Genomic DNA, 25,663 nt, shown 5'->3' on the forward strand with positions numbered 1-25,663 from the left:
TAAAAACGCCTGTTTTATCATTTCCTTATCTTCATAAGGTTTCTTTTTTTGTGCAATTATCTGGGACACACGGTACGATCCTTCAGTTGCAGCCTTATTTTTGTCGACTGTTCTTAAAAATATTGATTGTTGTCCAATTAACTGTTTTTTTAACTGTTTCAGTTTCTCTTTTCTGGCGAAGAATGTAGTGGGAATCATTTTTCAAAATTAGAATGTACAGTTTTATGATGTCTCTCAATATTTCCTTTTTTAGCAACGGAGACCGAAGTATTACATAACAAACACACATTTTTATCTTTAACTTCTGTAAAAAAGTATTGTTCTTCCCATTCCGAATGAAAGTGGTATGTCTTAACCTTCTTACAACTGCTTGCCATAATATTATTTTTGTTGTTCTCTACTAACCCAACCGCTGGACGTTGGTTACGCGTTCAGTTTTAAACTTAGGGCAATGTCGCCGCGCCGTGCGTATTTATCCCGTTCAAAGCAATCCAGATCGTTCTCGAACACAAACCGCTGGTCCGGCTGGTCGGTTCTATAAATAGCCGATTCTAGCTTGACGGCGTCAGGGGCAGATCGCTCACCGCAACGTTGCCGCTGTTTATGTTTAATATTATGACAATTAGATTTTTTTGTGGAATTTTCGGAAGCATCTCTGATTTTTGCAGTTTGTATTTTTTAAATTAAAATCGTTGTGAGAGTTACCAAAATTGCCTCCGCGAGTTACCGGTAGCTCGCGATCGACAGGTTGGCGACCACTGCCCTAAAGGCTTAAACGATCAATTGCCTAGATGTGGAAACATAGAAGAATGCTCTGAATAGCCTTGACAGCGATTCAGTCCAACGCAGCTGTGTCAAATAAAGCAAATTCCGTTCGTGAGTTACTGAAAATTATTAAAATAAGAAACATTTTATTTCTAGGGCATGTTCTTAGTAGAGATCGGTACAGAATCCTTCGGCTTATCATGAAAGGTAAAATCGAGGGCCGTAAAGGAATTGGAAGGAGCCAGTTACCTATTACCATTAGCTCAGCTACCGCAAACAAATCGCTAATGTAATTACCAACATTATGGGGACCTAATATTGTATCTAAAAAAGAAGTTTGCGTTCAAGTTTAATTAAAAAGGCGAGTTGTAGTTATCGTCATTACAAAATTTGCGTTTTGGAAACAAAATAATTGGATTTTCAAACCTGGACAATTTTTTTACCATTCTTAAACAGTTTTTTCTTCCACTCTTATAAAGAGTAGAACTTTTTAAATTAATTATATTATTTTGTAGAAAATCCATTTATCATTATTTACATATAAATTTTATGCTTTGTATATGTTACGGACAATAACGTAAATTGGAAATCGACGTTAAAGACCGGGCATTCTCGAGAATGTCCATTTTCCCTGGGTAACGGCAATGCCCGGCCTTTAACGACAATGGCATTAGCTATTGGCCAATGTTGTACAAAAGTAACTTAAAATTAGAGTTTTCAGAAATAATCGGTCAATAACGATAAAAGACTAATCATTTTTATTTTGACAACATAATGAACTATGTTCAGGTTCGAGTAAACATTGTTCAATGTTTACTCGGACCAGTTATTTAAAAAGGCACCTGAGAGACAACCATATGGAATAAAAATCAACGGGGAACTACTTAATGTGATTAGATATGCAGACGATACAGTAAATATGTCAGATAATATTGAAGGTCTCCAAATTCTGCTTGATCGTATTCACGAGGTGGGAGAGGAAATGGGCATTAAAATAAACCCAAACAAAACCAAATTTTTAGAGTTTAGTCGTGACCCACATTCCGATGCAAAGCTTCAATTAAACGGAGTCCAAGATGAGAAAGTTCACAAAATGACATATTTGGGAACTGTGATAACAGACCAACTAGATCCAGACATAGAAATAAAACGTAGAATAGCAATGACTAAAACTACTTTTATTAAAATGAAGTCATTTCTTTGCAACAATCATCTTAGTTTAGAACTAAGACTAAGAATGTTCAAGTGCTATGTTTGGTCCATACTTTTGTATAGTGCAGGAGTGTGGACGCTAAAAGTATCGATCATGAACAAAATTGAAGCATTGGAAATGTGGGTTTATATACGAATGCTGAAGATACCTTGGACATCAAGGAAAGCTAATGAAGAAGTACTAAGGAGTGTCAACAAAGATAGAGAACTGCTAAAGACTGTTAAACATCGAAAAATGTCTTATCTGGGACATATAGTAAGGGGAAGTCAATATAAAATATTATAACTGATCCTTAAAGGCAAAATAGAGGGCCGTAGAGGTGTAGGAAGAAAACAAGTTTTTTGGTTAAAAAACATTCGTTAATGAACTCAGATATCAAATGCAGAACAATTATTCTATATTGAAGAAGATCGAGAAGCCTTCGCAATGGTGATCGCCAACGTCGGATAATTCTGATATGGCACCCGAAAAAGAAGTGAACCATGGTATTTTAAATTACAAATTTTATTGTTTGCACGACATGCACACTTATTATTTGTACAATCACCTTTGCATTAGCAAGGCTTGTAATCTTGGCTGCCTAATACTCTACTTTCCGCTTTAGTTTGTCTTTGGCTTTGAAACTAAACCTTTTCTTGGGTTACTACTCTTTTTCTGACACTGAATACAAATTCGTAGGCAAACCATTATTGTTTAACATCAAATCTTAACTGTCTTTTCTTTTTATTTCGATATACTCTTTATGAGTACGAGAAACCAATTCGCTAGTATTTTTGCTTAGTTGAGGAGATATGTTGTGGAATGCAATTTTAGATTCCCCATTTTCTCTAATTACACCTTTATCAACGTCTGTTTGCTTTGCAATTCTTAGAAGGCACAGATTAAAGCAAAAATCCTGATTTTGATTTCGTCAATTAGAAATCTTCGGATTTCTAGTTCATGATTTAAAATCAGATATCGCTATTGCGTCCATACCGAAGCCATTTTATCGTTGCTTTCTTTTCAAGAGGAAAGATTGTTTTCACGTTCGGGGCTCCTGTAAATAGTCGCTCCGAAGATTCCGTTTAGGATGAAATACGTATAAGCGAATATATAGAGGCACTATACGTGAAATCAAATCTTACCTGTCTTTCCTTTTCATTATTATGTGCTTAGTTACATTACAATAGAGTTTATTTATTTCGGAAACCATACGATTGCGTCTGCCAGGTCCAATTGCTAAGTGCGCAATATAAATTATATCAAATAATTCATCAGTTCTAGCATAATATAACACTTTAGACTAAGAGTTTTAGTCAACTTACATCATATTTACAAACCATTCTATAGTGCTTTGTTGTTTTTTTAGCACCTGGTGTTTTTAAAACATTTTTTATTTCTTTAATTTCACTTATTTGGCTATTGTATTCACCACAGTTTAAAAATGATTTATTGTCTTCACGGTTTGACCTGTCTATTGATTTTATGTACTTATTAAACGAGTGCACACATCTTTGATATCCATGATAACACTTTTTACATAAATTTACTACGAGTCATTTCATCACGAGAACAGAAATGAAGTAAACAATACACATAACCTAGCTTTTAGTCAAAATTTCAACATTGACCGATTAGTAACGGGCAATGTTGACATTTGCCGGACAAAGATAGAAATGTCAAGAATTTAAAATCATCATCAATGTCCAGTTTCTATAGACAATAACGTTTATATCCAGCCATTGTCGACAATAACTAATTCAACAGGCCATTTTCGATATTGGCCGGTTAATAACGTTATTGACCGGATTTACGTTATTGTCCGTAACATATGTTAGCATCGTATTATTAACTTCCACTTTTTTGAAAAAACACTCCACGATAAAGAATTAATTGCATAGTTAAACTTATCTAATAGTTACTCACTTTTAGACATGTTCCCTTATCTACTTCTTAAATAATCAAATAATGCTATGAAAAAGAAAATAATAAAGATAAAATTAAAACAAATGAAGACAACTAAGTAAATTGGAGAGAAAACTAAATATAGAGATGTCGAAAGACGAAAAGCAAACTTAAAATTGTAATTTACAGGACACAACATAAGATATAAAGATATAATAATCTAATCGTAGAATGATCATAAAAAAAATGGTAAATAACACGAGAGACCACAAATTCAATGGGCAAATAACCTCAAAAAATTCGTAGGTACAATATGTATAAATATAATAAGAATCCCAATATTCATAGACATAACCTCAACTTTGGCATTTATATACCTTTTCAACAAAATTCTTAACTGATCTTTTTGAAAACGTTTTCCGGAGTAAAAATCGCAGCGTCAAATATTAGTTAAAAATGTAATTTGAACAAAAAACTTTGAAAAAAAAACTTAACAAAAACGGCCCTGTGTATCAAATTTAGAAGAATAATATAAAAACGTTCAGAATTGAAAGTCGCAATTACTTAATAAAGATGTTTGAATTACCTTCTACTTAAATAATTGAATGAAGCAATGCTCCATTACTAATAGTGTATAGTAATTTATAGGATACAAGATATAAATTAGCTTTAAAACAATAAAAATTGCTTTGACTCTTTTTATAACGATTATATAATTTATCTTAAAAAGATGTTTAAAAATAAATAATATTGCCAAATACAGCTTTAAACACTACATTTTAAAAGAAACAATAATACATCACTTTATTGCGACAAATATAATAAAGTCTAAAACAAAATGAGTAAAAGTAAAAATTTATATCTGAGTCGCTCAGAAGCAGAGTGGCCCAACTGATTTTTTTGTATAATTTAGATAGGTAGTATACTGTATCCAGAAATTTAGTGTCTCATTATAAAAGTTATTTTAATAACAACTGTAAAACTGAATAATCCCTTGTAAATACTCTATTGTTGTATAATTATCACAGCTACCATAGCTACCAGGACCGGCATAATAGCCAAGCATAGCACAACTGTATATAGGTACATAAATCAGATCAAATATTATCATTCAAGCATAATGTCAAAAAACTCTTTTTATAAACATACAAATTTCCCATAATTATTGTCAATTTATTATCAATTTTATAATGATTTTTTTAGACTATAACTTATCACTAACTCAGGGGAGTAATGTGTAGTGTCTGTGTTGAGTAAATGTCTTGTTACTTTAATAAAGTCGACTTCATTGTCTTTACAAAGAGACGCTAATTGTATCTGAACGTCTTAAGTCCCTTCGGTGAGTACCGATTTACTCGTTTTAAAAGTCCACTAGGAAACTAAGTTCATGTAGCTGGCTGTATACCATGTATCACAAAAAATTTTTTATTTCAAAATTTTTAGTAAAAGGTATAAATAAAACACCCAAACGGGCTATAACACAAATACAGAACGTTTTCGGAATGTAAATTCCATCATCAGTGTAACAAAGTCCACATGTTGTGAGCCACTAAAATATATGGGTAAAAACCCTTTAAATGATATAAATTTACAAATATGTTACATTATATACTATTAAAAATTAAGATGTCTAAGTTACCGTTGGAATTGGTAACATGGCAACGTATGGCTCTACATCGGTTACTTGGTCCTGAGACAAAGTGTCTTCGAGGACCTGTTGATAACAAGTGATCATCAGTTGTATTTCTCTATCAACTTCAACAAAGATTTTAATTGTGTGCGACATTATCCATCTATAGTTCTTACAGTCCTGAATATTCCATTTATTTTTATAATACCATCACACTCTCCCTCCATGCATTGGGCATCCTTTCTTCCTTATATATCCTACTCATCATTTGCTACAAAATATCAACCCCTTTCTCTTCTAGAGCCTTCTAAATCACTACAAGTATTTTATCAGGCCTTTTGCCTTACCATTCTCTCATCCTATTTAACGCCTCGACAACCTTCCGCTATCCCAGTATTACATTCTCATTTGCGATCCCGCATCCTCTATCTCTCCTCTGGTGTTTTTCATTTAACAACTTTCTAAAATACTTATACCATCTTTGCTTTATTTTAACATCGGTTGTTAACACTCTTCCTTTCGCACTCTTAATCTGTCGCACGTGGGTAGGTCCTTTGATGTCTTGTCTCTTGCTTTAGCAATGCTGTATAAACTTTTCGTTCCCTTAGGTGTTTTTAACTCTTCATACAGGTGTGTGCAGACTATCTTTTACGAACAGTAGCTACTACGCTTTGCTTTTCTCTTTGCTACCTTGTATACATCCTTATCTTGATCTCAATTAGATCTGCCATATCTCTTTCTAGCCTCTTCCTTCTATCTAACCTTCTGTTGCACTTCATCGTTCCACCACTAAGTTTCTTTGTCTCTGGAAGGGTCTTTATAAGATGTTTTTCCTAGCACTTCTTCTCCCACTTGCACCACAATTATTTTACCGCTTGCTTTCCACCAGTCATTTACGGTACCTTTTTCCTCAAACTCTTCCAGCACTAGACTCTAAAAAACTCTTGCCAAATACTTATCCTTTAACTTCCACTTATTACTTAGATTCAAAGATATGGTTCATATCATAGCTTTTCGTCAATAACTTAGTTCTTTCCAATACATGTATTAGACGGCGACAAAAGAATGTTATATCTGTGTTCTTAAAGAGAATCATCGTATTGTACCATCCAAATATATTCATAAGAATATATATTTTTCTTCTTCATCTGCCGAGCTCGATTATCGAGCGTTGGCTATCAAATTGGCTATAGTAATTTTGTTGACGGCAGCTCGGAAAAGAGATGCAGAGGATCTGATAAAACAAATCTCTCAGGTTTCTAAGCCATGACGTTCTTCTGCGACCTGGCCCTCTTTTTCCATCTACCTTGCCTTGTATTATTAAATGGAATATATTATATCCCTCTGGGTGGAGCATAACATGGCCAAAATATCCATAAATAGCCATCAAGTTTGCGATTTTTAACTGTTTTGACGACTTCCGTAACTTTTCTCATCCGATGCAAAACAACTTCGTTACGAACTCTATCCGCCCAACTTATTCGTAGGATTCTCTGATACACCCAGATTTCAAAGACTTCCAGTTTTTTGAGAAGTATATCCGCCAAAGTCTAACCTTCGACATCATACAAAAGAGTAGAGAACACATAACATCTCACTAATCTAATTTTCAGACTTAAAGTAATATTGTTTTCACATAACAGTTTCTTTATCTTAAGGAATGCAGCTCTGCCCTTCTCTATTCGTATTCTGATTTCTTTGCTCATGTCCCAGTTCTTATTTAGATTACAACCAAGGTAAGTGATACTGTTAGTTCTCTCCAGTTGTTCACCATAAGCTGTTACCACTTCCGGTTGTATTGGCGTTTTACTGACGACCATCACCTTTGTCTTTGCGGTGTTTAGCTTAAAGCCATATTCATCACACGTTGTGGTAATCCTAATAATTAGATGTTGAAGTTCTTCGTAATTGCTTGCAATTAACGCTGTGTCATCCGCATATCTCAAATTATTAATATTGACGCCATTCATTTTTATACCACATTGAACATTATCCACTGCTTTATTGAAAACGAACTTAGAATAGATGTTAAATAGTAGCGGGAACAAAATGCAGCCCTGCCTTACTCCTCGTCGTATTTGAAGCTCTTTAGAAGTGTCCCGGCCAATCCTGATGTTTGCACGTTGATGCCAGTAAAGATTTTTAATAATGCGTAGGTCTTTATCATCAATACCTACGTGCTGAAGAAGGGCTATCATTTCAGTATGTTTTACTCGATCAAAGGCCTTCTCAAAGTCAATAAAACACATATAAACTGGATCTCCGACATTTCTGCATCTCTATACCATAACCTGAATACTAAATAATGCTTCTCTTGTTCCAAGGTTATTGCGGAATCCAAACTGTGTGTCACCAAGTTGTTGTTCTATGGTACATCCTAGAGTGCAAAATTCGTAGAAATATCTTTAAAACATGACTCATCAAGCTGATGGTTCGGTAGTCACTACATCTTTTTTCATTTGCTTTTTTAGGTATCGTCACAAAAGTCGCCAGCCGCCAATCCGTTGGTATATAGCCAGTTTCATAAATTTTATTAAACAGATGAAGGGGAGATATTTTAGCTGAACTTTCGAAGACCTTTACTATTTCTAATATATATTTAGAAAGCATATTTATATATAGATATTTTTGGCATTTAACCATACCGATAATTACTAAGATTGGCGAATGGATTTGGTGTCCTCAGTCATATAAATCCAAACAAACAACAGCAACCACACCCAGTCTCTAACCAATCTAATCATGCGGATATCATAATAATTAAGTGGTGTTCCGTAAACAAACGAGATCTTAATGCTGTCTAACCACCAAATGTCAAAGTCGTCCATCTGGTTATCTAGGACCGACGTTGTAATTTTAATTTTTAAATATGTTTATATATCTGGTTTTTACTAGTTAAAATAATTAAAATATGCCAAAATATCCCGTAAAAAACATAATTGATATTAAGGATGTTCAAATATTTTGAGACTAAAAAAGAAAATGGACAAACTTTTCGATCTGTTGCAGCTCCTCATGCAGTGAGTGTAAAATTATTCTAATTTTAGGCAGTATTTTATCGCCAAGTCGTGAGTTTTTCTTTACTATAAAAAGTTATAAATATGGTTCACTATTCATAATGAAGGTCTAGTTGTATAGTAAAACTATATAACTGTTGATATTGAAACTTATTTGATTTAATTTATATAACCGCAAAACACAATAAATAAAAATGTTAAATTTTATAATCACTTCGCAGGATTACGTAAATCATTTGAGTGGAATATGATCTTTCGTAATTGAAGATTCTCATTAATTTACATTTAATATAATTATCTAAACTTAACATGTTAACAGGTTGATTGCCATCAGATACGTAAAGTGACATACATAAATTATTTAGGTGTTGTAAACGGTAGCTACGGACGTGCATGAAAAATAAAGAAATAACTATCCAGAAATTCCTTGAATTTTTATTAAAACAAATTAATAATTTTCTTCAGATTTTTTAATAGGATTATATATTTAAAAAACAAAATTTTAAATCATAATAAAATAGGCAACATCGTTAAAAAATAATTTAGTCATCGATATGACACATTAGTAGGTGTATTTCCCAGAACATACCAAAAAAAATAAATAGTTTTTTCTTTTCGAGATTTCGAGGATTTGGGATATCCGCGTTTTAAGGAGGTAGTGCTCACCTGGCGTGTATTTAAATTAGAGAATCCCTTAATATCAGAACACATAGTCAAAATGTCCAGATATTTCTATTGATTAATTATTTTGTCGGTTCCAATCGGTATTTTATGAAATAAATTTCAGGATTATCCTTTATAAAGGCTTTTTATATTGTTAAACTATTTTTGGTTATTCTTTTGATTGTATTCACATATTTTTATTCAAGTTTTAGATCTAGGGTAAGATCAGGTGATCTCAGTGGCCATTCCGAGCACCGTCTTGCTAGAAAATGATGTCTGGGTACAAACCTTTTGAGTGATTTGTATTTATGTCGGTTATTGCAGCTATTTTCCAACATGTAGATATATTTTTCGCTATTTAAATTACAAATTAATATTAGGTCAACAAGATAATTGCCCAATATATTTGCCCAGGTATTTAACTTTTCCAGAAATTGTGTATGACCTTCATGAAACAAATGAGGATGTGTATTATATCAGTACCTGACATTCTGACGGTGAACGAGGCCATCCAAATAAAATGGTTAATTTTTACAATCAAAAAACAGGTTAATTTTTATCATTTATTCAGTTGATAAATAAAAATAATTAGTTCAATATATTTTGGAATCAGACCTTCCAAGTCACATGGCGCCTTTGCTATTTAAAAAAATATATAATATTTCAATTATTTTTTGTAGTCACTATTATTTTAAAATAATTTTAGAATATTGATTATAGTCATATAGAAAGCTGATGTACTCAATTGGTTTGAAATATTTTGACGTTTATTCACCGTTTAGTGCCATTTGTGCATTTTATCATAAACATCCTTCTTCACGTAAAGGGAAAACCATAGCAGTTCGGTTATTTTTAGTTTTATCTATTAAATTTAATTAAATATTGTTTTGATTCAACTAAGTTTAAAATAAATATACCACCAATTCGACACTGTGATGAAGCCCAAGCAGCACATATTGTACGAGGAAGGAGATACACAAATTAATATCGCACGGCGGTCAATCTACAGTATCGAATACTTTAAAAAGGTACCATATATTACTTAGGCTAAGTGTTTTAAAAGTACTTAGGTAAGGAAAACCAAAAGAAGACATACGAGAAAAAGAAGACGGGGAAAACACATATCTATAACCTGCAGACAATAATAAATCCCTAGCGTTACACAAGAAAACAAACGCATTCATAAAAGGATACAAAAGTTTTGACAATAACGATGCCTTTACTGAAAAGACTATTAAATAAGGTATGGGTATAATACTATTTCGGGTACTAAGCGCAGTAAGAAAGAAAACAGAGAAAAATGGTAACACAATTCAGTAACAGAATGTATTTATAATGGTAATAACAGTGCAACTAGGCTCCAAGCTAGCTCTGGAATACAGAAAGGCCCTAGCTACTAATGTGCTGACCAAGAAGGTCAATTTTATATAGGTCTTGGAATACCCACGTATAAATAGGAAGGGGCTGGCTGGGATGTTCTTGCAATACGAAGCTCGTCAACACTGCCTATAGGATACGAAGCTCGTCAACACTGCCTATAGGATACGAAGCTCGTCAACACTGCCTATAGGATATGAACCTATGATTGTAGTGACCTTCAGTACTCCTAGCTAGGTGCTAAGATGCGGAGATATCCACCCTTCTGTATCATATCACTTGGATAAGTGGTGGAGGTGAGAGATGTTCTTTAGTGGTCAGAGTGCTTATTGGCCACTATAAACATAGGCGGCACCTACATCTACTTGGTTTGGTAGACAACCCAAGGTACCATATATATGACGAAGAGCAGGAAAGTTCCTCTTATGTCCTTTCTAAGTGCCCAGCACCGACATACGAAAGGTGGCAAAACCTTGTTACTGTCGGTGAAACAAGTCTATTTATTAGGAGATTGGGAAACGTGCCGAGGATCGATTTATTGCAGACCTAGTTCGGAAGACACGGGGTGATATCACGGACCTGTCCAAAAAGTCTAAGTCTCTTAACATAACTATCCTGACTTAAGAACTATGAAGCCTAGTTTACATGAGTCAAGTAGCCGTTTAAGTTACTTGTACAAGTAACTTTAATCAAGTATTCAAGTTTGAAGGGCATTCAAGTAAATTCAACTAAAGCATTTAGACTATTCACGTAAAATAGCTTGAACAGCGATTTAGAAAAGAGGGAAAAATTAAGCGAAAAAGATCGTCTGTTCCAGCACCAGATTTTTTCTGTTTCGCAATTGTAGCACGTTCCTGGGAATATGTCGTGCTTTTTTTATTTTGTTCTTCACATCATGAGGAGCAAAATCATTTATTTTTACTTCTTGTTTTATTTTATTAACAGCATAATATCTTATTTGTTTAGTTCTATACTAACTACTAAATATATCCCAAAAACATGTTTATTTTTTATACAACTCCACAAACTTCAATGTTGTCCCCTTATTCCACTTCATATTTTTTTATACTTGACAGCGAGTACGTATTTACTCGAACGATTGTTTGTAGGCAAGTATGAGATAGGCCGTTCAAGTATGGTCCTACCACTTCTGCGTTCTGTGGTGGGAGGCGCCTTCTTGAACAATTAAGTTGAATTACTTTTAAGTTACTTGATTTGCTTGGCTGCTTGTTCAAGTTCTTGATCAATCGCTTGAGTATTTGCCTACACGATTCAAGTTACTGATTTTCAATTACTCAAGTAACTTGGGCAGCTAGTCGATTCATGTAAATCTTATTTTATAGATAGATCTGCATACCCTTGATATTTTCCAACTTTCGACAGAAGACGGGTCTTGAAAAAGGAGTCTCCATTATAGTAAAAATCGCAACACACGCAATATTAGGTGTTATGCTCCAATCTTGATTTTTGTAATTTGTTTGTTTTCACGTGATTTACAATAGAGTTTGTTTTTTCTCTCTTTATATTACAAAAAATTAAAATGTCAATTTTTTGTTCATCAATTTGTTATATTAGCAATTTATTAAAAAAATTAAAGTATCAAATAAAATTAGCTGACAATACTTGATTCAAATTAAACGTAAAAGGTCATTGTCTATGAAGTAACCTCTATCAGATTGATTTATTCGATCTGATTGATTTATCAACACCATCACTATATCAAAATATAAAGTACCTATTTAGTCTACATTTTCACCAATAAATCATCGTCAAAGTGTATTGAAAGCTATCATAACAATTAAGTCACATTAATAAATGTTTTACAGATCATTAATTATAGTAATTGGATTTTTATTCATCACACAATTAACAATTATTCTACATTTTAAATATTACTTTCCTTCATTTCGTTTTCATCACACATAAGAGACTATTTTGACATATCTCTTTTTAAGGTTGCATTCCTTATACAAAATAGCTATAGGCGCGAAATAGATAATTATTATTTTATTCATCGCTTATTGTAATAGGTTTGTATTACATACCTTGACTGACGTAGCGTGAAAACGAGCTTATTCACGAAACAAATTACATACTATTATTATATTTAAAAATTGACAAAAACATATAGCCATGTGTTAAAATAACTGAAACAAAATTAAAATTTGAGTATTTAAAAACAATAACAAAATAACAGTCAGATAATAAAGAGAAATGACAGCCTATCTCGCTCACGACGACTTTAACCAATCATTTATTTTAACACAATCGGGGGGTGTCACAAATAAAATAATCAAACGAAGCTTAATTTCGCAATTTATATTGTGTCAAAAGTAATGACAGATCTTCTGTTGATTTACAGCTTTCAATTTTATTTTATTATCTTTAATTATCGTTTGTATCTTATTTTATCCTTAGTAATTTTCATTTAAGTTGGGTACTTGGTTTTTAAAGTTTAGTGTTAGTTACCTATTGTGGGATTGTGAGAAAGACTTTTTGTGTTGTGCTAGTAAAAACATGGTGAATTATTGTTTTGTACCGTTGTGTAGAAATCATGGAAAAATTACAAAAATGCGTGGCAGAGATGAGAGTACTGAGAAGAATTACAGGAAATACGCTGTGAGATCGAAAGACAAGTGAAGACATTAGAAGAAAATGTAACGTACAGTGTATAAATGAGTGGACACATAATAGAAAAAAAGAATGGAATAAATGCATAAGTAGAATGGAGGAGACCCGTGTCGTCAAAATAGTGACAACCTTCCATAGAGGTATTAATCCGCCAATGAACAAGCAGAATTGTTTATAAAGAGAAAGAAGAAGAATAAGTAAAGGAATAAGGAAGTTGTGTATTTCTCTTTATGTTGTTTAACCTGTAACGTTAAAACGTCACATCTTTATTAATTTATATTTAAATAATTATTTTATTTCAATTTCTTTAATTTATTAATTCCTTTGCCTTCAGATTTGTTTTTACTATTTTTTCTTCAAAAAGTAGTTGGTCTTTCTTTTCTTTCTCTTTTCCTCCGGTAGAATAAATATTTGCCTTCTCTCTGTGTCCGGTAGACTAAGTATTCTGTTCTATGTTGAAAGAAAAGCTAATTCCATCATATAGAAACATCCTATGACATCTGTGTTAACTTCATACAGTCCCTTCCTACTTCTGTCAATCACCTTGAAAATTGTGGTATTATTTTTGGTTTATAATTGAAATTTATAAAAGAAGGTAGGAATTAGAATAAGCTGCTTTGTATGGTCTGCAATATTCTCTTGGGTTTATTGGCTGAATTAATTAACCATATTCACGATTTATTGGCCGTATTCCAGACTTTATTGGCCGTATTCCAGACTTTATTGGCTGTATTCCAGACTTAATTGGCCACATAGGATAAAAATTTATTGACCATTGGAGGACCTAACCACTTAATTGGGATTCACTCACATGGTATAACTCCAGCTCACAGGAGGACCTAACCGTCTAATTGGGAGGACACACAAGCAGCCCATTGATGCCATTGTTGCCTTAAGTATCACCCTCACTATATTTATTGTTAAGCATTGGCAGGGTTGATTGTGTTCTGTTTTTAATAAATATGATTAGTTAAAATTTGTTTTATTTGCTATCAGCTGGAGGTTTAGGTTTGATTCCTAGTTTAAGACAAGACGAACTCACAATTGAGATACTGAGCTAGACGAAGCATTGACGATAAGCTCTCATGGTTAATTAAGGTATTATTTTTATAATAGTATTTTAATTCTCTTTGGTAGTCTTATCGTTACAAACCTTTCCTTGTAACTTGGAAGAAAGCCTTGAAAAACCTTTCTACAGGAATAAAAATTAATAATGAAGAACAAGTTTCTAAATGGGAAGATATTACACAATGATATTACAGCAGATAAAATATTATAAATACGCTAGCTACTGGATAGACTATTATCTTGACACAGAACACGAAATTAAAGCGTGTAACATTATAAACGTCACATGTTTGTTATTTTTCTTTAAATATTTATTTTATTCAGTTCTTTTAATTTTATTTATTTGTCAATTGTTTTATTTTACTATTTTTAGTACAAAACTAGTAGGAGCACAACGTTCTATTTACTAAATATTCTGTCATAATCTAAATTCCAATTTTAATTTGCATTCGTTTCGATGCTATTTTATGCCATAGACGTACCTATATGAAATATCTATGATCTGCTCCAAGCGATAGTTTATCTGTTAGTTGGCTACTCCGTTCGGGCATGTCAGTCTTCACTTGTAGATAATAGAAGGGAATATTTTTACTGTATTTTTGTGTACTTTAGCTGAATTTTTTACTGAGAAATTCATTTACATCGTTCAATCTCTTTCTTGGGATAAGTTGATAATTTTTTATATTTCACCAACATTCAGTGACTTTTCTGTAAATTTTTTTGTATTTTTAAGTAAACTCCAAGCCATTAGTCTTTCAACTTTATAAATCGTTTGTATGCACGTAGGACCTTTATTGAAATTAACTTATTCATTTAATAATTATTATATTCCTCTTGCTCTTACCATTTGCTATATTTGTTTCTATATACTTCTATAAAAACGTTAATCTTCTATAAAAACGTGATAAGAAAATGTTTCAAACTTGTGCTGTGATGCTAACACAAGGTTTGTTATTATAGTTTTTTTAAATTAATACACGCCATACATGCAATACTCAAGCCAGCATCTGAAGCCAACAAGCACACTAACTGCAATCCATCCAGCTAACATCTGCCAGTGACTATCCAGTCACCTGCATGTAGGCAATAGTGCTTAAAAATTTCGTGTAAAGCTATTGGCAGGATTTGATTTGTTGTATTAAAACTTCATTTTTTTTTGTACAATAAACATGATTAGTTCATATCTTTTTTGAGTCTAATGTGTCTAAGGTCTAGTCTAATGAGTCAACAAAAATCATTTTTTACATTTGCATTTTAGATACACCGTTCTCACACATGAGAGACTGAGCTAAACGAAGCCTTAACAATTGGCTTCCAAATAAAGTTGTGAGTTTCATTGTTCTATACTAACTGGATTTTATACGTATATTCAGTATGTCTCACAATTGGTCGTAACATGTTTTTCATACTCCTAGCTAATAAGGGTGATCTACCTCAAACATTTTTTTATTGTTTAGACACAATTTTTATTTTTGTTATTTTTATATATAGTTACATAAAACATAATCAACAAGTTATATAGGACAATTAAATAAAACATAATCAACAAAATATAGATTAATATAAAAAGATATGCAATATAGAGCGTCTCTGAACCCCGTCGGTCCTCATTCAATGTAGTCTTTTATTAAGTCAAAATAATCATTTAGGTTGTAAACACTTATATTGTGGCATTAAACAATACAACTCTTTTTTTCATTCTTCTATCACTAAACCTTATGTTTTAATAGCCATATTAGTAATCTAATCATTTTAACCCTGGTCGGTAACTGATCAATTATCACTACTTACATCAGTTATCTCCTCTAGGCATCCACCAATATCACTTCTCACCCAGTAAACAGCACGGAGCAGGGATGAGAACAAAGCCAGTCTCCTGTCTCTCTCACACAATAAGTTGTCTCTCACTTCGACAACTCTACATACTTTTAGGCCATCTTTCTCTAAAATGTATAAGACAATATTTATATTTTCATATTCGTATTTTCATTACTAGAGCAATTTAAGTTTGTACTTCTTATGCTGTAGAGTGGACCATTGATGAAATTCGTGAAATACAGTAAAGGTGTTATTTTTGCTTATTATTTATTACTTATGTTCAGTATTGTCTTGAATTTGTCTTATGAATAAATATAGATATAGTACGGATATCGCGTTTATTCGCTGCCAAATAACTAGCCATTAAATTTACCTCTTTAACGTTATTTTGTGATTGTATTGAATAAAAACTTATTGTCAACGTTTACCTAATACAGTGTGTAAAAGCCAAATGGAATAAATGCATTATTTAGGTTACTGTACATATTTATAAAAAAATCCCGAAACACGTCAAATTTAAATTATAACTTGACATTCTTTAACGTGAAAATGCAACCCCTACCTTCAACCCCCTTAGAATGACAGGTACAACCCCCAATTTTTAAAATATGAAGTATAGGCTTGTGATATATCGTTTGAAAGGTCTTTTCATTCTCCATTCAAAAATGTTGTCGCTTTCAAGTTTATTAAGATTAATTAAGATAAAATAAATTAAAATCATGTGGTTACCGAAATTCGCTAAAATATACTCAAAACTTATTTCCCGTTTAGGTCTTGATAATGAGAAAGTGAACAAAAACCATAGCAATGTGGTTTTTAGATGGTAACCATTAAAAAACTTTAAAGAATTTCCGTGGCAACGTTATTTTAACACGCATTAGTAAATTGTTTTATTTAAGTTGTCAGTATTTTAACCCTTAAATGCCCAATCGGGGTCACTATGGGACCCCAGACATACATTTTTGGCTATAATATCTTTATTTGAAACATTTGGCAACCGCGCAATCAGGTATTTGTGTGGACGTGTCTCCTACGTTTTCTGTTAGTATACCACGAACATTCGTGAGGTGCAGTGGTCTGTAAGAGAGATTTAGATAAGTGGGGTCTCGCTGTGACCCCGATTGGGCATTTAGAGGCACCAGAATATTTTTATTATTTTTAACATTTTTCGTCAGTTTACATTGAAAAATGGACCGTAAGAGAATGAAAATGACAATAAGCGACCAAGAACATGAAAAAATTATCCGAAATATAGAAGAAGGGATATCAGACTCCGATTTCGACTATGAGATTACCGACGAATCAGATAGCGAAGAGCAAGATGTTTTTGAGGAAAATGTTTCGGAAACTGAGGACAATTTAGAAGTCAACAGTGACGAGGAATCAGATGCAGAACCTACCGAAGTGGACGATAATATTAGTGAGGTTAGTGGTCCAACATATACATCCAAATCTGGAATGCAGTGGAATAGCCTACCTTTCGTGAGATCCAAGAGGCAACAAAAAAATATTATAAATGTACATCCAGGCTTAATAAACTATAGTAAAAATTCCAACACGTTTTTAGACTATTTCAATTTATTTTTGACCGAAGAGATGAAGAATGTCATATGCCTTCATACTAATGAAGAAGCTGTTAGGCGTTATCAAGAGTGGAACGAAAAACATCCGAATAACAAAAAAGAGTGGACGGTACTTACCAACAATGAACTGGATAGCTTTTTAGGAGCACTTATCAAAGCTGGTGCTTTAAGGTGTGGGAAAGAATCGACACGAGAGATATGGTCTACAGACACCTCAATACGCCGGTCATTTTTTACAGCCGCATTCGCTAGGAACCGATTTGAAGAATTATCGAGTTTCTTGAGGTTTGATGACAAAGTGACCAGGGTGGAGCGGAAGGAACAGGATAAGTTAGCGGCGATACGAGTAATTTGGGACATGTTCGTCTCTAACTGTGACAAAGCCTTTGAACCATACGAACATATAACCGTTGACGAACAGTTAGTGAGTTTTAGAGGAAAGTGTCCTTTTAGACAATATATAAAATCAAAACCTTGCCGCTATGGGATAAAAATTTGGGCTGCCGCGGATGTTAAAACATCTTATTTATCAAAACTTCAGGTGTACCTTGGAAAACTACCAGGTGGTAGAATAGAGAAAAATCAGGGATTTCGTGTTGTGAAAGATCTGGTGGAACCATATCATGGCAGTTGGAGAGGAATTACAACTGACAACTTTTTTACCAGTGTTCCTCTTGCTCAATATCTTTTATCTAAAAACCTTACTTTACTTGGGACCGTCCGCAAAAATAAACCTGATACACCACCACAACTAAGTTTGACAAAAAGACCTGCGGAGTCGTCAATATTTGCTTTTACTAAAGAATTAGCTATGGTTTCGTACATACCTAAAATACACAGGATGGTACATCTTCTTTCAAGTCAACACGATAGTGATATAATTTGTCAAGACTCTCAAAACAAACCCTTGATGATTTTAGACTATAATAATACCAAGGGTGGTGTTGATAATGCCGACAAACTGATTAGGGAATATTCCTGTAAAAGAAGAACTGCTCGTTGGCCATTCAGGCTCTTTATGAATGTTATAGACATATGTGCACTAAATGCCTATATTTTATACATTGAAAAAAATCCTGATTTGAAGAAAAATAATTTTTCACGAAGACGTATTTTCCTGTTACAATTAGGGGCTGAGCTTGCTCGAAACAACATGGAAAAAAGAGCGAAATATATAAAACATAAAGCCTATGTAAAATCTGCTCTAAAAGATTGTGGCATACCAATGGTAAACCCAACTACCGAAGTTGCAACTCAATCCGTCCATTCAGCTAAGAAACGTGCTCGTTGTTACCAGTGTCCGCGAAACTGTGACAGAAAAGTGAATACCGTTTGCCCTTTTTGCAAAAAATTTATGTCAGGTGCACAGAAAAGAAGAAAAAACTATTGTATGTAAAAATTGCAACTAAAAGTTATATGCTTATATTATTATTTAATTTTAATTTTGTTCGAATTGAAAATAATTTGTTTCTAGAAAAGCCGTTAATTTTGTATGAAAAATAAATAAAAATTATTCAAATATGCTTAAAATTATTTTTAACCGTGTTTTCCTTTTAGTCAGTGCTAAATGACGTTACTAAATTGAAAATTTTAGTGGGGTCCCTAGGAGACCCCACATGGGCATTTATGGTTATTTTCATATCACGGGCATTTAAGGGTTAATTTAAGTAAAAAGTTTGTTCAATTCAATTCTGAAAAATGGTTAGATTAACGGAAATGCATAAAATAACAGTTTTACAAATGAATGGTTACGGAGAGAACACCCGAAGACAACAGGAAGTAACTCGCCTATTTCATGAGAAATTTGATAATTTTCCGCCCATATCCCAAGGAACAATAAGTAAAATAGAGAAGCAGTTTCGCGAGATTGGTCATGTAAGGCAGATAAAAAAGCAGCTGCCAATGCACTGAGTGATGAACTCAAATTAGATGTGTTGCTTGAGTTTCAGGAATATCCACATACATCGAGTAGACAGGCATTCACTACATTTAATGCTAGCCATACATGGATAGTAAACATATTAAACAAAAAAAAATTGCATCCCTATAAGATGATACCTACTCAGGAGCTCATGGAAGACGATTTTGATAGGAGAACTTTTTTTTGTGAGCAAATGATGGACATGTTGGATAACAATATTATCCAATTAGAAGACGTTATGTTTTCTGATGAGTGTACTTTTTCACTTAACGGTCATTCTAATCGGCAAAATTGCCGCTATTGGGCCACGGAAAATCCTCACTGGATGAGAGTAGATCACACTCAATACCCTCAAAAGGTTAATGTTTGGGCAGGGATTGTAGGCAACAATATCATTGATCCCTTTTTCATTGAGGGCAACTTGAATGGCAACAATTATTTGGCACTACTTCAAAATGATGTCATTCCAACGTTGGCAAATTTATATCCTGATCCAGGAAACCCTCAAGTTCCAGCGAATACGATATGGTTTCAGCAGGATGGAGCACCACCACATTACCAACTTAATGTCCGGCAGTACCTCGATACAATATTTCCCAATCGGTGGATAGGGAGGCGAGGATCGATTGAATGGCCAGCGCGATCACCTGATTTTACATTATTAGATTTCTTTTTATGGGGATATGTGAAGAGCCATGTGTACAAAACTAAACCTTCTTATTTAAATGACTTAAAAGAACGAATAACGCTTGCGATTATTTCGATCACGCCTATTATGTGAAATAATGTTAGAAGACAGTTTTATTTGAGATTAGGATGTTGCCAAGACGTTCGCGGTGAACATTTTGAACATCTACTTCATTAACATTCATAGTTCTTTTTTGTGTTCTACATTTTATTACGTTTTGCATTACATTTTAGTTTTTGATTGTATTGTAGCGAATTTCGGTAACCACATGAGTTTAATTTATTTTATCTTAATTAATCTTAATAAACTTAAAAGCGACAGCATTTTTGAATGGAGAATGAAAAAACCTTTCAAACGATATATCACAAGCCTATACTTCCTGTTTTAAAAATTGGGGGTTGTACCTGTCATTCTAAGGGGGTTGAAGGTAGGGGTTGCATTTTCACGTTAAAGAATGTCCAGTTATAATTTAAATTTGACGTGTTTCGGGATTTTTTATAAATATGTACAGTAACCTAAATAATGAATTTATTCCATTTGGCTTTTACACACTGTATATTGATGAATAAATCTTAAAATGTTATATCATCCAGTATTAAATCTGATTTGTTCTAAAATCCATAAACAGCATGTAAATAAAATAAGCTTTTTATATAAACGGCAATATAAACCGGCAGCTTGCAAAATTCAGTACCGGAAATTACAAAAGCGTTTAACGTTCTTCATGCACGATCTGAAAATCGCTAAAAAGCGCGGTACGACCGGTACGTGACGCTCATTCATTTAACCATTTAACTCACTATTATTCAATTTCCAAATGTACACGATTTTCTCGAAACCTTATAATTACTGTACTAATCCAACTAATTTTGTTTGTTTTGAACAGTCATGCTATTAGTTGTTATATGTGATCGATAAAAATTATACCTTGTGAGTTCAGGTGTATAATTTACTGTGGCTCCGGTTCGCAAAAGTAAGATTAATGACACCTCCTGGCTGTGATTAGACCCATTAAACTAATTTTGACTTCGGCAAGGTGATGATGGTAGATTAATTGTAAACATTGGTTAAAAGGATATGTAATTTTAATCAATTTCGTAAGTTATTACCTTTATTATAAAAATGTTTATCATTCCAATAATCTAAAGTAGAAATATGTGGGAGTTTCACTGAAAATTTTGTAATAGATAAACAAGACCGCATACAGACAATATTTTATTTTATTGCATTTCAAAAAATTTACATGGAAATCATATGTTATACTCTACTATTTTTATTGGAAATAAGCCAAAATTTTAATTTTTTATTTTATTTTAGTTAATTTAACTTTCCTGTCTCTACTTCGAAAAGCATATTCACAATACACAACACTAATAGATTAAATAAATTTTGTTTTCGTTACTTGGTAAAACAATTCTAATACTTATAAACCTCATGATACTATCTCGACGTGGAAAGTATTGGTTCTTACAATTAACTCAAATCTACAATCTCTCAATATTAACACCAAACTTTAATTTTATATATAAGTTATTTTAAAACATAAATAATGTATCCTGGATATGTAATTAACTTACCTACCTATAGTGGTATTTTTATTGTATTGATTTCCTTTTTTAATATGGGTAACCAGATCCTATTGCATTCTGCCGATGAATTTGCGACGCAATGGGTTTCATTTAATCATAATTAGAACCGTTTCTTTGATTTTTCTCTTTTTATCATCTGTTTCTTTCAGGACTATATTAGAATTTTTCCACTAAACTCTATGTTCATTTTCCTATGCGTGTTTACACATTGAGATCTATTAAATTTTGTATTTTTGATATAAGATTGATGTTCCGTATTCTAACATTTAATTGATTTCACCTAAATAAAAATGTTCGCATTCTCAAGGTATTTTATAAATATAATTCTTTGTTGTTTCTTATTCATTGTTAGCTTTAGTTTTAGATAAAATAGATGTCAATGTGTTTTTTGTTTTGAATATTATTAAATTGTTGAATTTTAGTTTTTCCGATAATTTTTTTATATTTAGTATTGTTATTTTCCTCGTATTATTTCTTATAAACGTTCTAAGTTGTTCTGTATCATTCGATCTTTTCTTAAAAATTACTTATTTATAAACGACAAGGGAAAATTATTTTTTAATAAAACAGATGTTACAAATTATTTTTCTTCTTAACACGAATTTTCATTGGAACAAATAATTTTAGATCAATCAAAAGAGTAACGAACCAGGAGGCTGTGGTAGCTGCCAATGTTTTTTTAGACTGTTTTGAGCAACAAAAACCTTCGGATATCGTCGACATATAGCATGTTTCAAAAATGTATGTCATAAATTAAATCACGCATTCCGGGGACAAAAATAAATTGATTGAATCCAACTTACCTTATTACAAAAGTGTACACAAAAAAAGTTACAGCCCTTTGAAATTACAAAATAATTGTTTTTTTAATTATCTCCTAAACTACTTGACATTTTGTAATAAAAATGGACACGTTACTTTCTTGTTCTGAAAGCATTTTTCATACAAAAGAAACAACAAAATATAAGCGGACAGAAAAATTTTAAGGGGGTGTGCAGCCCTAAATCCGCCCAAACTTTTGAGTACGTTCAAATCAAATGAATTTTGTGGTATCATTTGTTTAACACATTATTTTTAAAACTTTTTTGCCTCATTACTTTTTCGATAAACTAGTTTTTTTCTAGTTGGCCATAAAATTACAATTAGTTTCTACGGATACAATAATTACAAACAGTTCCTTCCATAATAGTCAATAATTTGAAGCTATCATGTATTGTGTGAATAAGATTAATATTAAAAATTTTGATATAATAATGGCCTACACATATCAGAAAATGGCAGATATGCATTTAACTTTGGGTAAGTTGTATCAGATTAAATTATGATTTCAATAAATTATGGGGAATATCGTAGGTGAATGTCAAGGAAATAGTGCAGCAGCCGCATGGCGTTATGCAGTAAAATACCCCAATCGAAATACACCCGATAGACGATTATTTCTGACTATTGATCGTCGTTTACGGGAAACGGGTACATTCCAGCCGCAAGTTGCTGGCAATAGTGGTCGTCCAATAATGGATGCAACTGATGCAGACATTTTAGAAATGATTGAAGAAGTTCCGGCAACAAGTACAAGGGTAATAGCTGCTCAACTAAATATTCCTCACGTAAGGGTTTGGAGGCGTTTGACGGATCAGCTGCTTAAACTCTGTCACTTAACAACGGTTCAAGAGTTATTGGTTGAAGATTATCCTACAAGGATTGGATTTTGCGATTGGTTGTTAATGGAAAATACTCGAAATGTTAATTTGATTAGAAATATTTTGTTTACCGACGAAGCTACCTTCAGTAGAAATGGAATAACAAACCATCATAACGAGCACATTTGGGCCGACGAAAATCGTCACGCTAAAAAAACGACTTATTACCAAAGGACTTTCAAAGTTAATGTTTGGGCAGGAATTATGGATAACAATCTAATAGGTCCAGTATTTCTTCCCAACAATTTAAATGATGATAATTATTTGCAGTTCTTGGCATACGATTTACAAGAGTATTTGGAAGAAGTGAATATTGCAATAAGGCAAAATATGTGGTTTCTACAAGATGGCGCTCCACCGCATTACAGTAATGAAGTCCGGGAATACCTTTGCAGGCAGTATCCTGGTCGGTGGATTGAAAGGGGTCGTGAAGCAGCTATTTCTTGGCCACCTAGAAGTCCAGGTCTTAACCCCATGGACTTTTGCTTTTGGGGATTTATGAAAGAGAAAGGGTATTCTGTAACAATAGAGGACGAACCAACAATTGAGGGTTAAAATAATTGAAGCTACAAATGAATTTCGTCAGAAAAATATGATTTTTCAGCGCATTCGGTTTTCCTTATTAAAACGATACCGAATGTGTATTGAAGAAAATGGGGGTCATTTTGAACATTTATTGTAATATCATATTTATAGAGGTTATAGACATTTTTTGTCCTTGTTAATTCATTTAAGACATTTAATTAGTTGCACGTAATTTTTTAAAGGTTAATGAAAAGGGCCGTAACTCAATAAAAACTGTTTTTTGAAAAAAGTGATAAGAGGCAAAAAATTTTTAAAAATAATGTGTTAAACTAATGATGCCACAAAGTTCATTTGATTTAAACGTACTTAAAAGTTTGGGGGGATTTAGGGCTGCATACCCACCTTAAAATTTTTCTGTGCGCTTAAATTTTGTTCTTAGTCCTTTCTTTTGTACCTATGTAAAATGCTTTTAGAACAAGAAATTAACGTGTCCATTTTTATTACAAAATGTCAAGTAGTTTAGTAGATAATGCAAAAAAACAATTTTTGTTTTGTAACTTCAAAGGGCTGTAACTTTAATTGTGTACACTTTTGTACTAAGGTAAGTTGGATTCAATCAATTTATTTTTGTCTCCGGAATGCGTGATTTAATTTATGAGATACCTTTGTAAAACACCCTGTATAAAATTACCAGTTCATGGCATATGTGGAGATACATTATAGAATAAATAATAATAACGGCCTACTTGAACTAATATATTCAGTATTCTGAAAGAATCAGCACTAGCTGAATAATCATTTTTTAAAAACTTCCTTAAATTTAATCAGTTACCTACATCTGTAAAAAATGTACTAGTCCCAATAATTTCAAAATGTTACTTAAACAGTATATCAAAAATTTATAGTGTACTTTCTTTATATTGTATGTATATTAGGTTTTTATGTAAATAAAGATCTATCTATCTATTAATCTAATAATAAAAGTGCTCTAAAAAGTTCTGTAGTCATTAAGTTGTATCAATTTTGGAGATTGCGCAGCCATGATATCTTGTACCTTACCCTGCAGAATGTTTTGTAGCAGGCTGTACCGATTTTTAATATGCATTAAGTGACAAATATATTCCAATTTGCGTCATTTTATAACTATGCTTCTTTCGCTGTCCGTAGTCATTCTTTGCAAGACCTTATCATCAATTATTCTATCCATCCAAGAAATTGTTAGTAAGCGTCTGTATCACCATATTTAAAATGCTTCAAGACGCTTCATGGATGCCTCAGACAAGGTCCGCGATTTCACCTGGTAAAAACGAAGAAAACAGTAACTATATACACATACCTAATAAATCCCATACTACTGCAATAAAATTGTCAAACCAGGACTGTTGTACCAACAATTCTACAGTCTATGGTATTGTTTTACGTGTTGCACAACTAGTTGTAGAAAATAAACTAAGGTACATATCCCTAAAACTAAACTTTGGCACATGTGTACTAAATAAACAAATAGTGGGCCCCAATTAAGACAACAATATTTTATAATACCAATAACCACATGTAAGCATATTATCATTTAAAAAGGTAAATCCTCGAT

The 25,663-nt window shown here is 32.7% G+C and overlaps 1 protein-coding gene across 2 annotated transcripts in view; it reads left to right on the top strand.

Annotated features, from left to right (window-relative positions):
- The window catches only part of js (jiangshi), a 200,977-nt gene that overhangs the window by 92,453 nt on the left and 82,861 nt on the right, over positions 1-25,663 (top strand). The window lies entirely within an intron of this gene.

Source organism: Diabrotica undecimpunctata, chromosome 6 (assembly GCF_040954645.1).
Source record: "Diabrotica undecimpunctata isolate CICGRU chromosome 6, icDiaUnde3, whole genome shotgun sequence".
Lineage (NCBI taxonomy): Eukaryota > Metazoa > Arthropoda > Insecta > Coleoptera > Chrysomelidae > Diabrotica > Diabrotica undecimpunctata.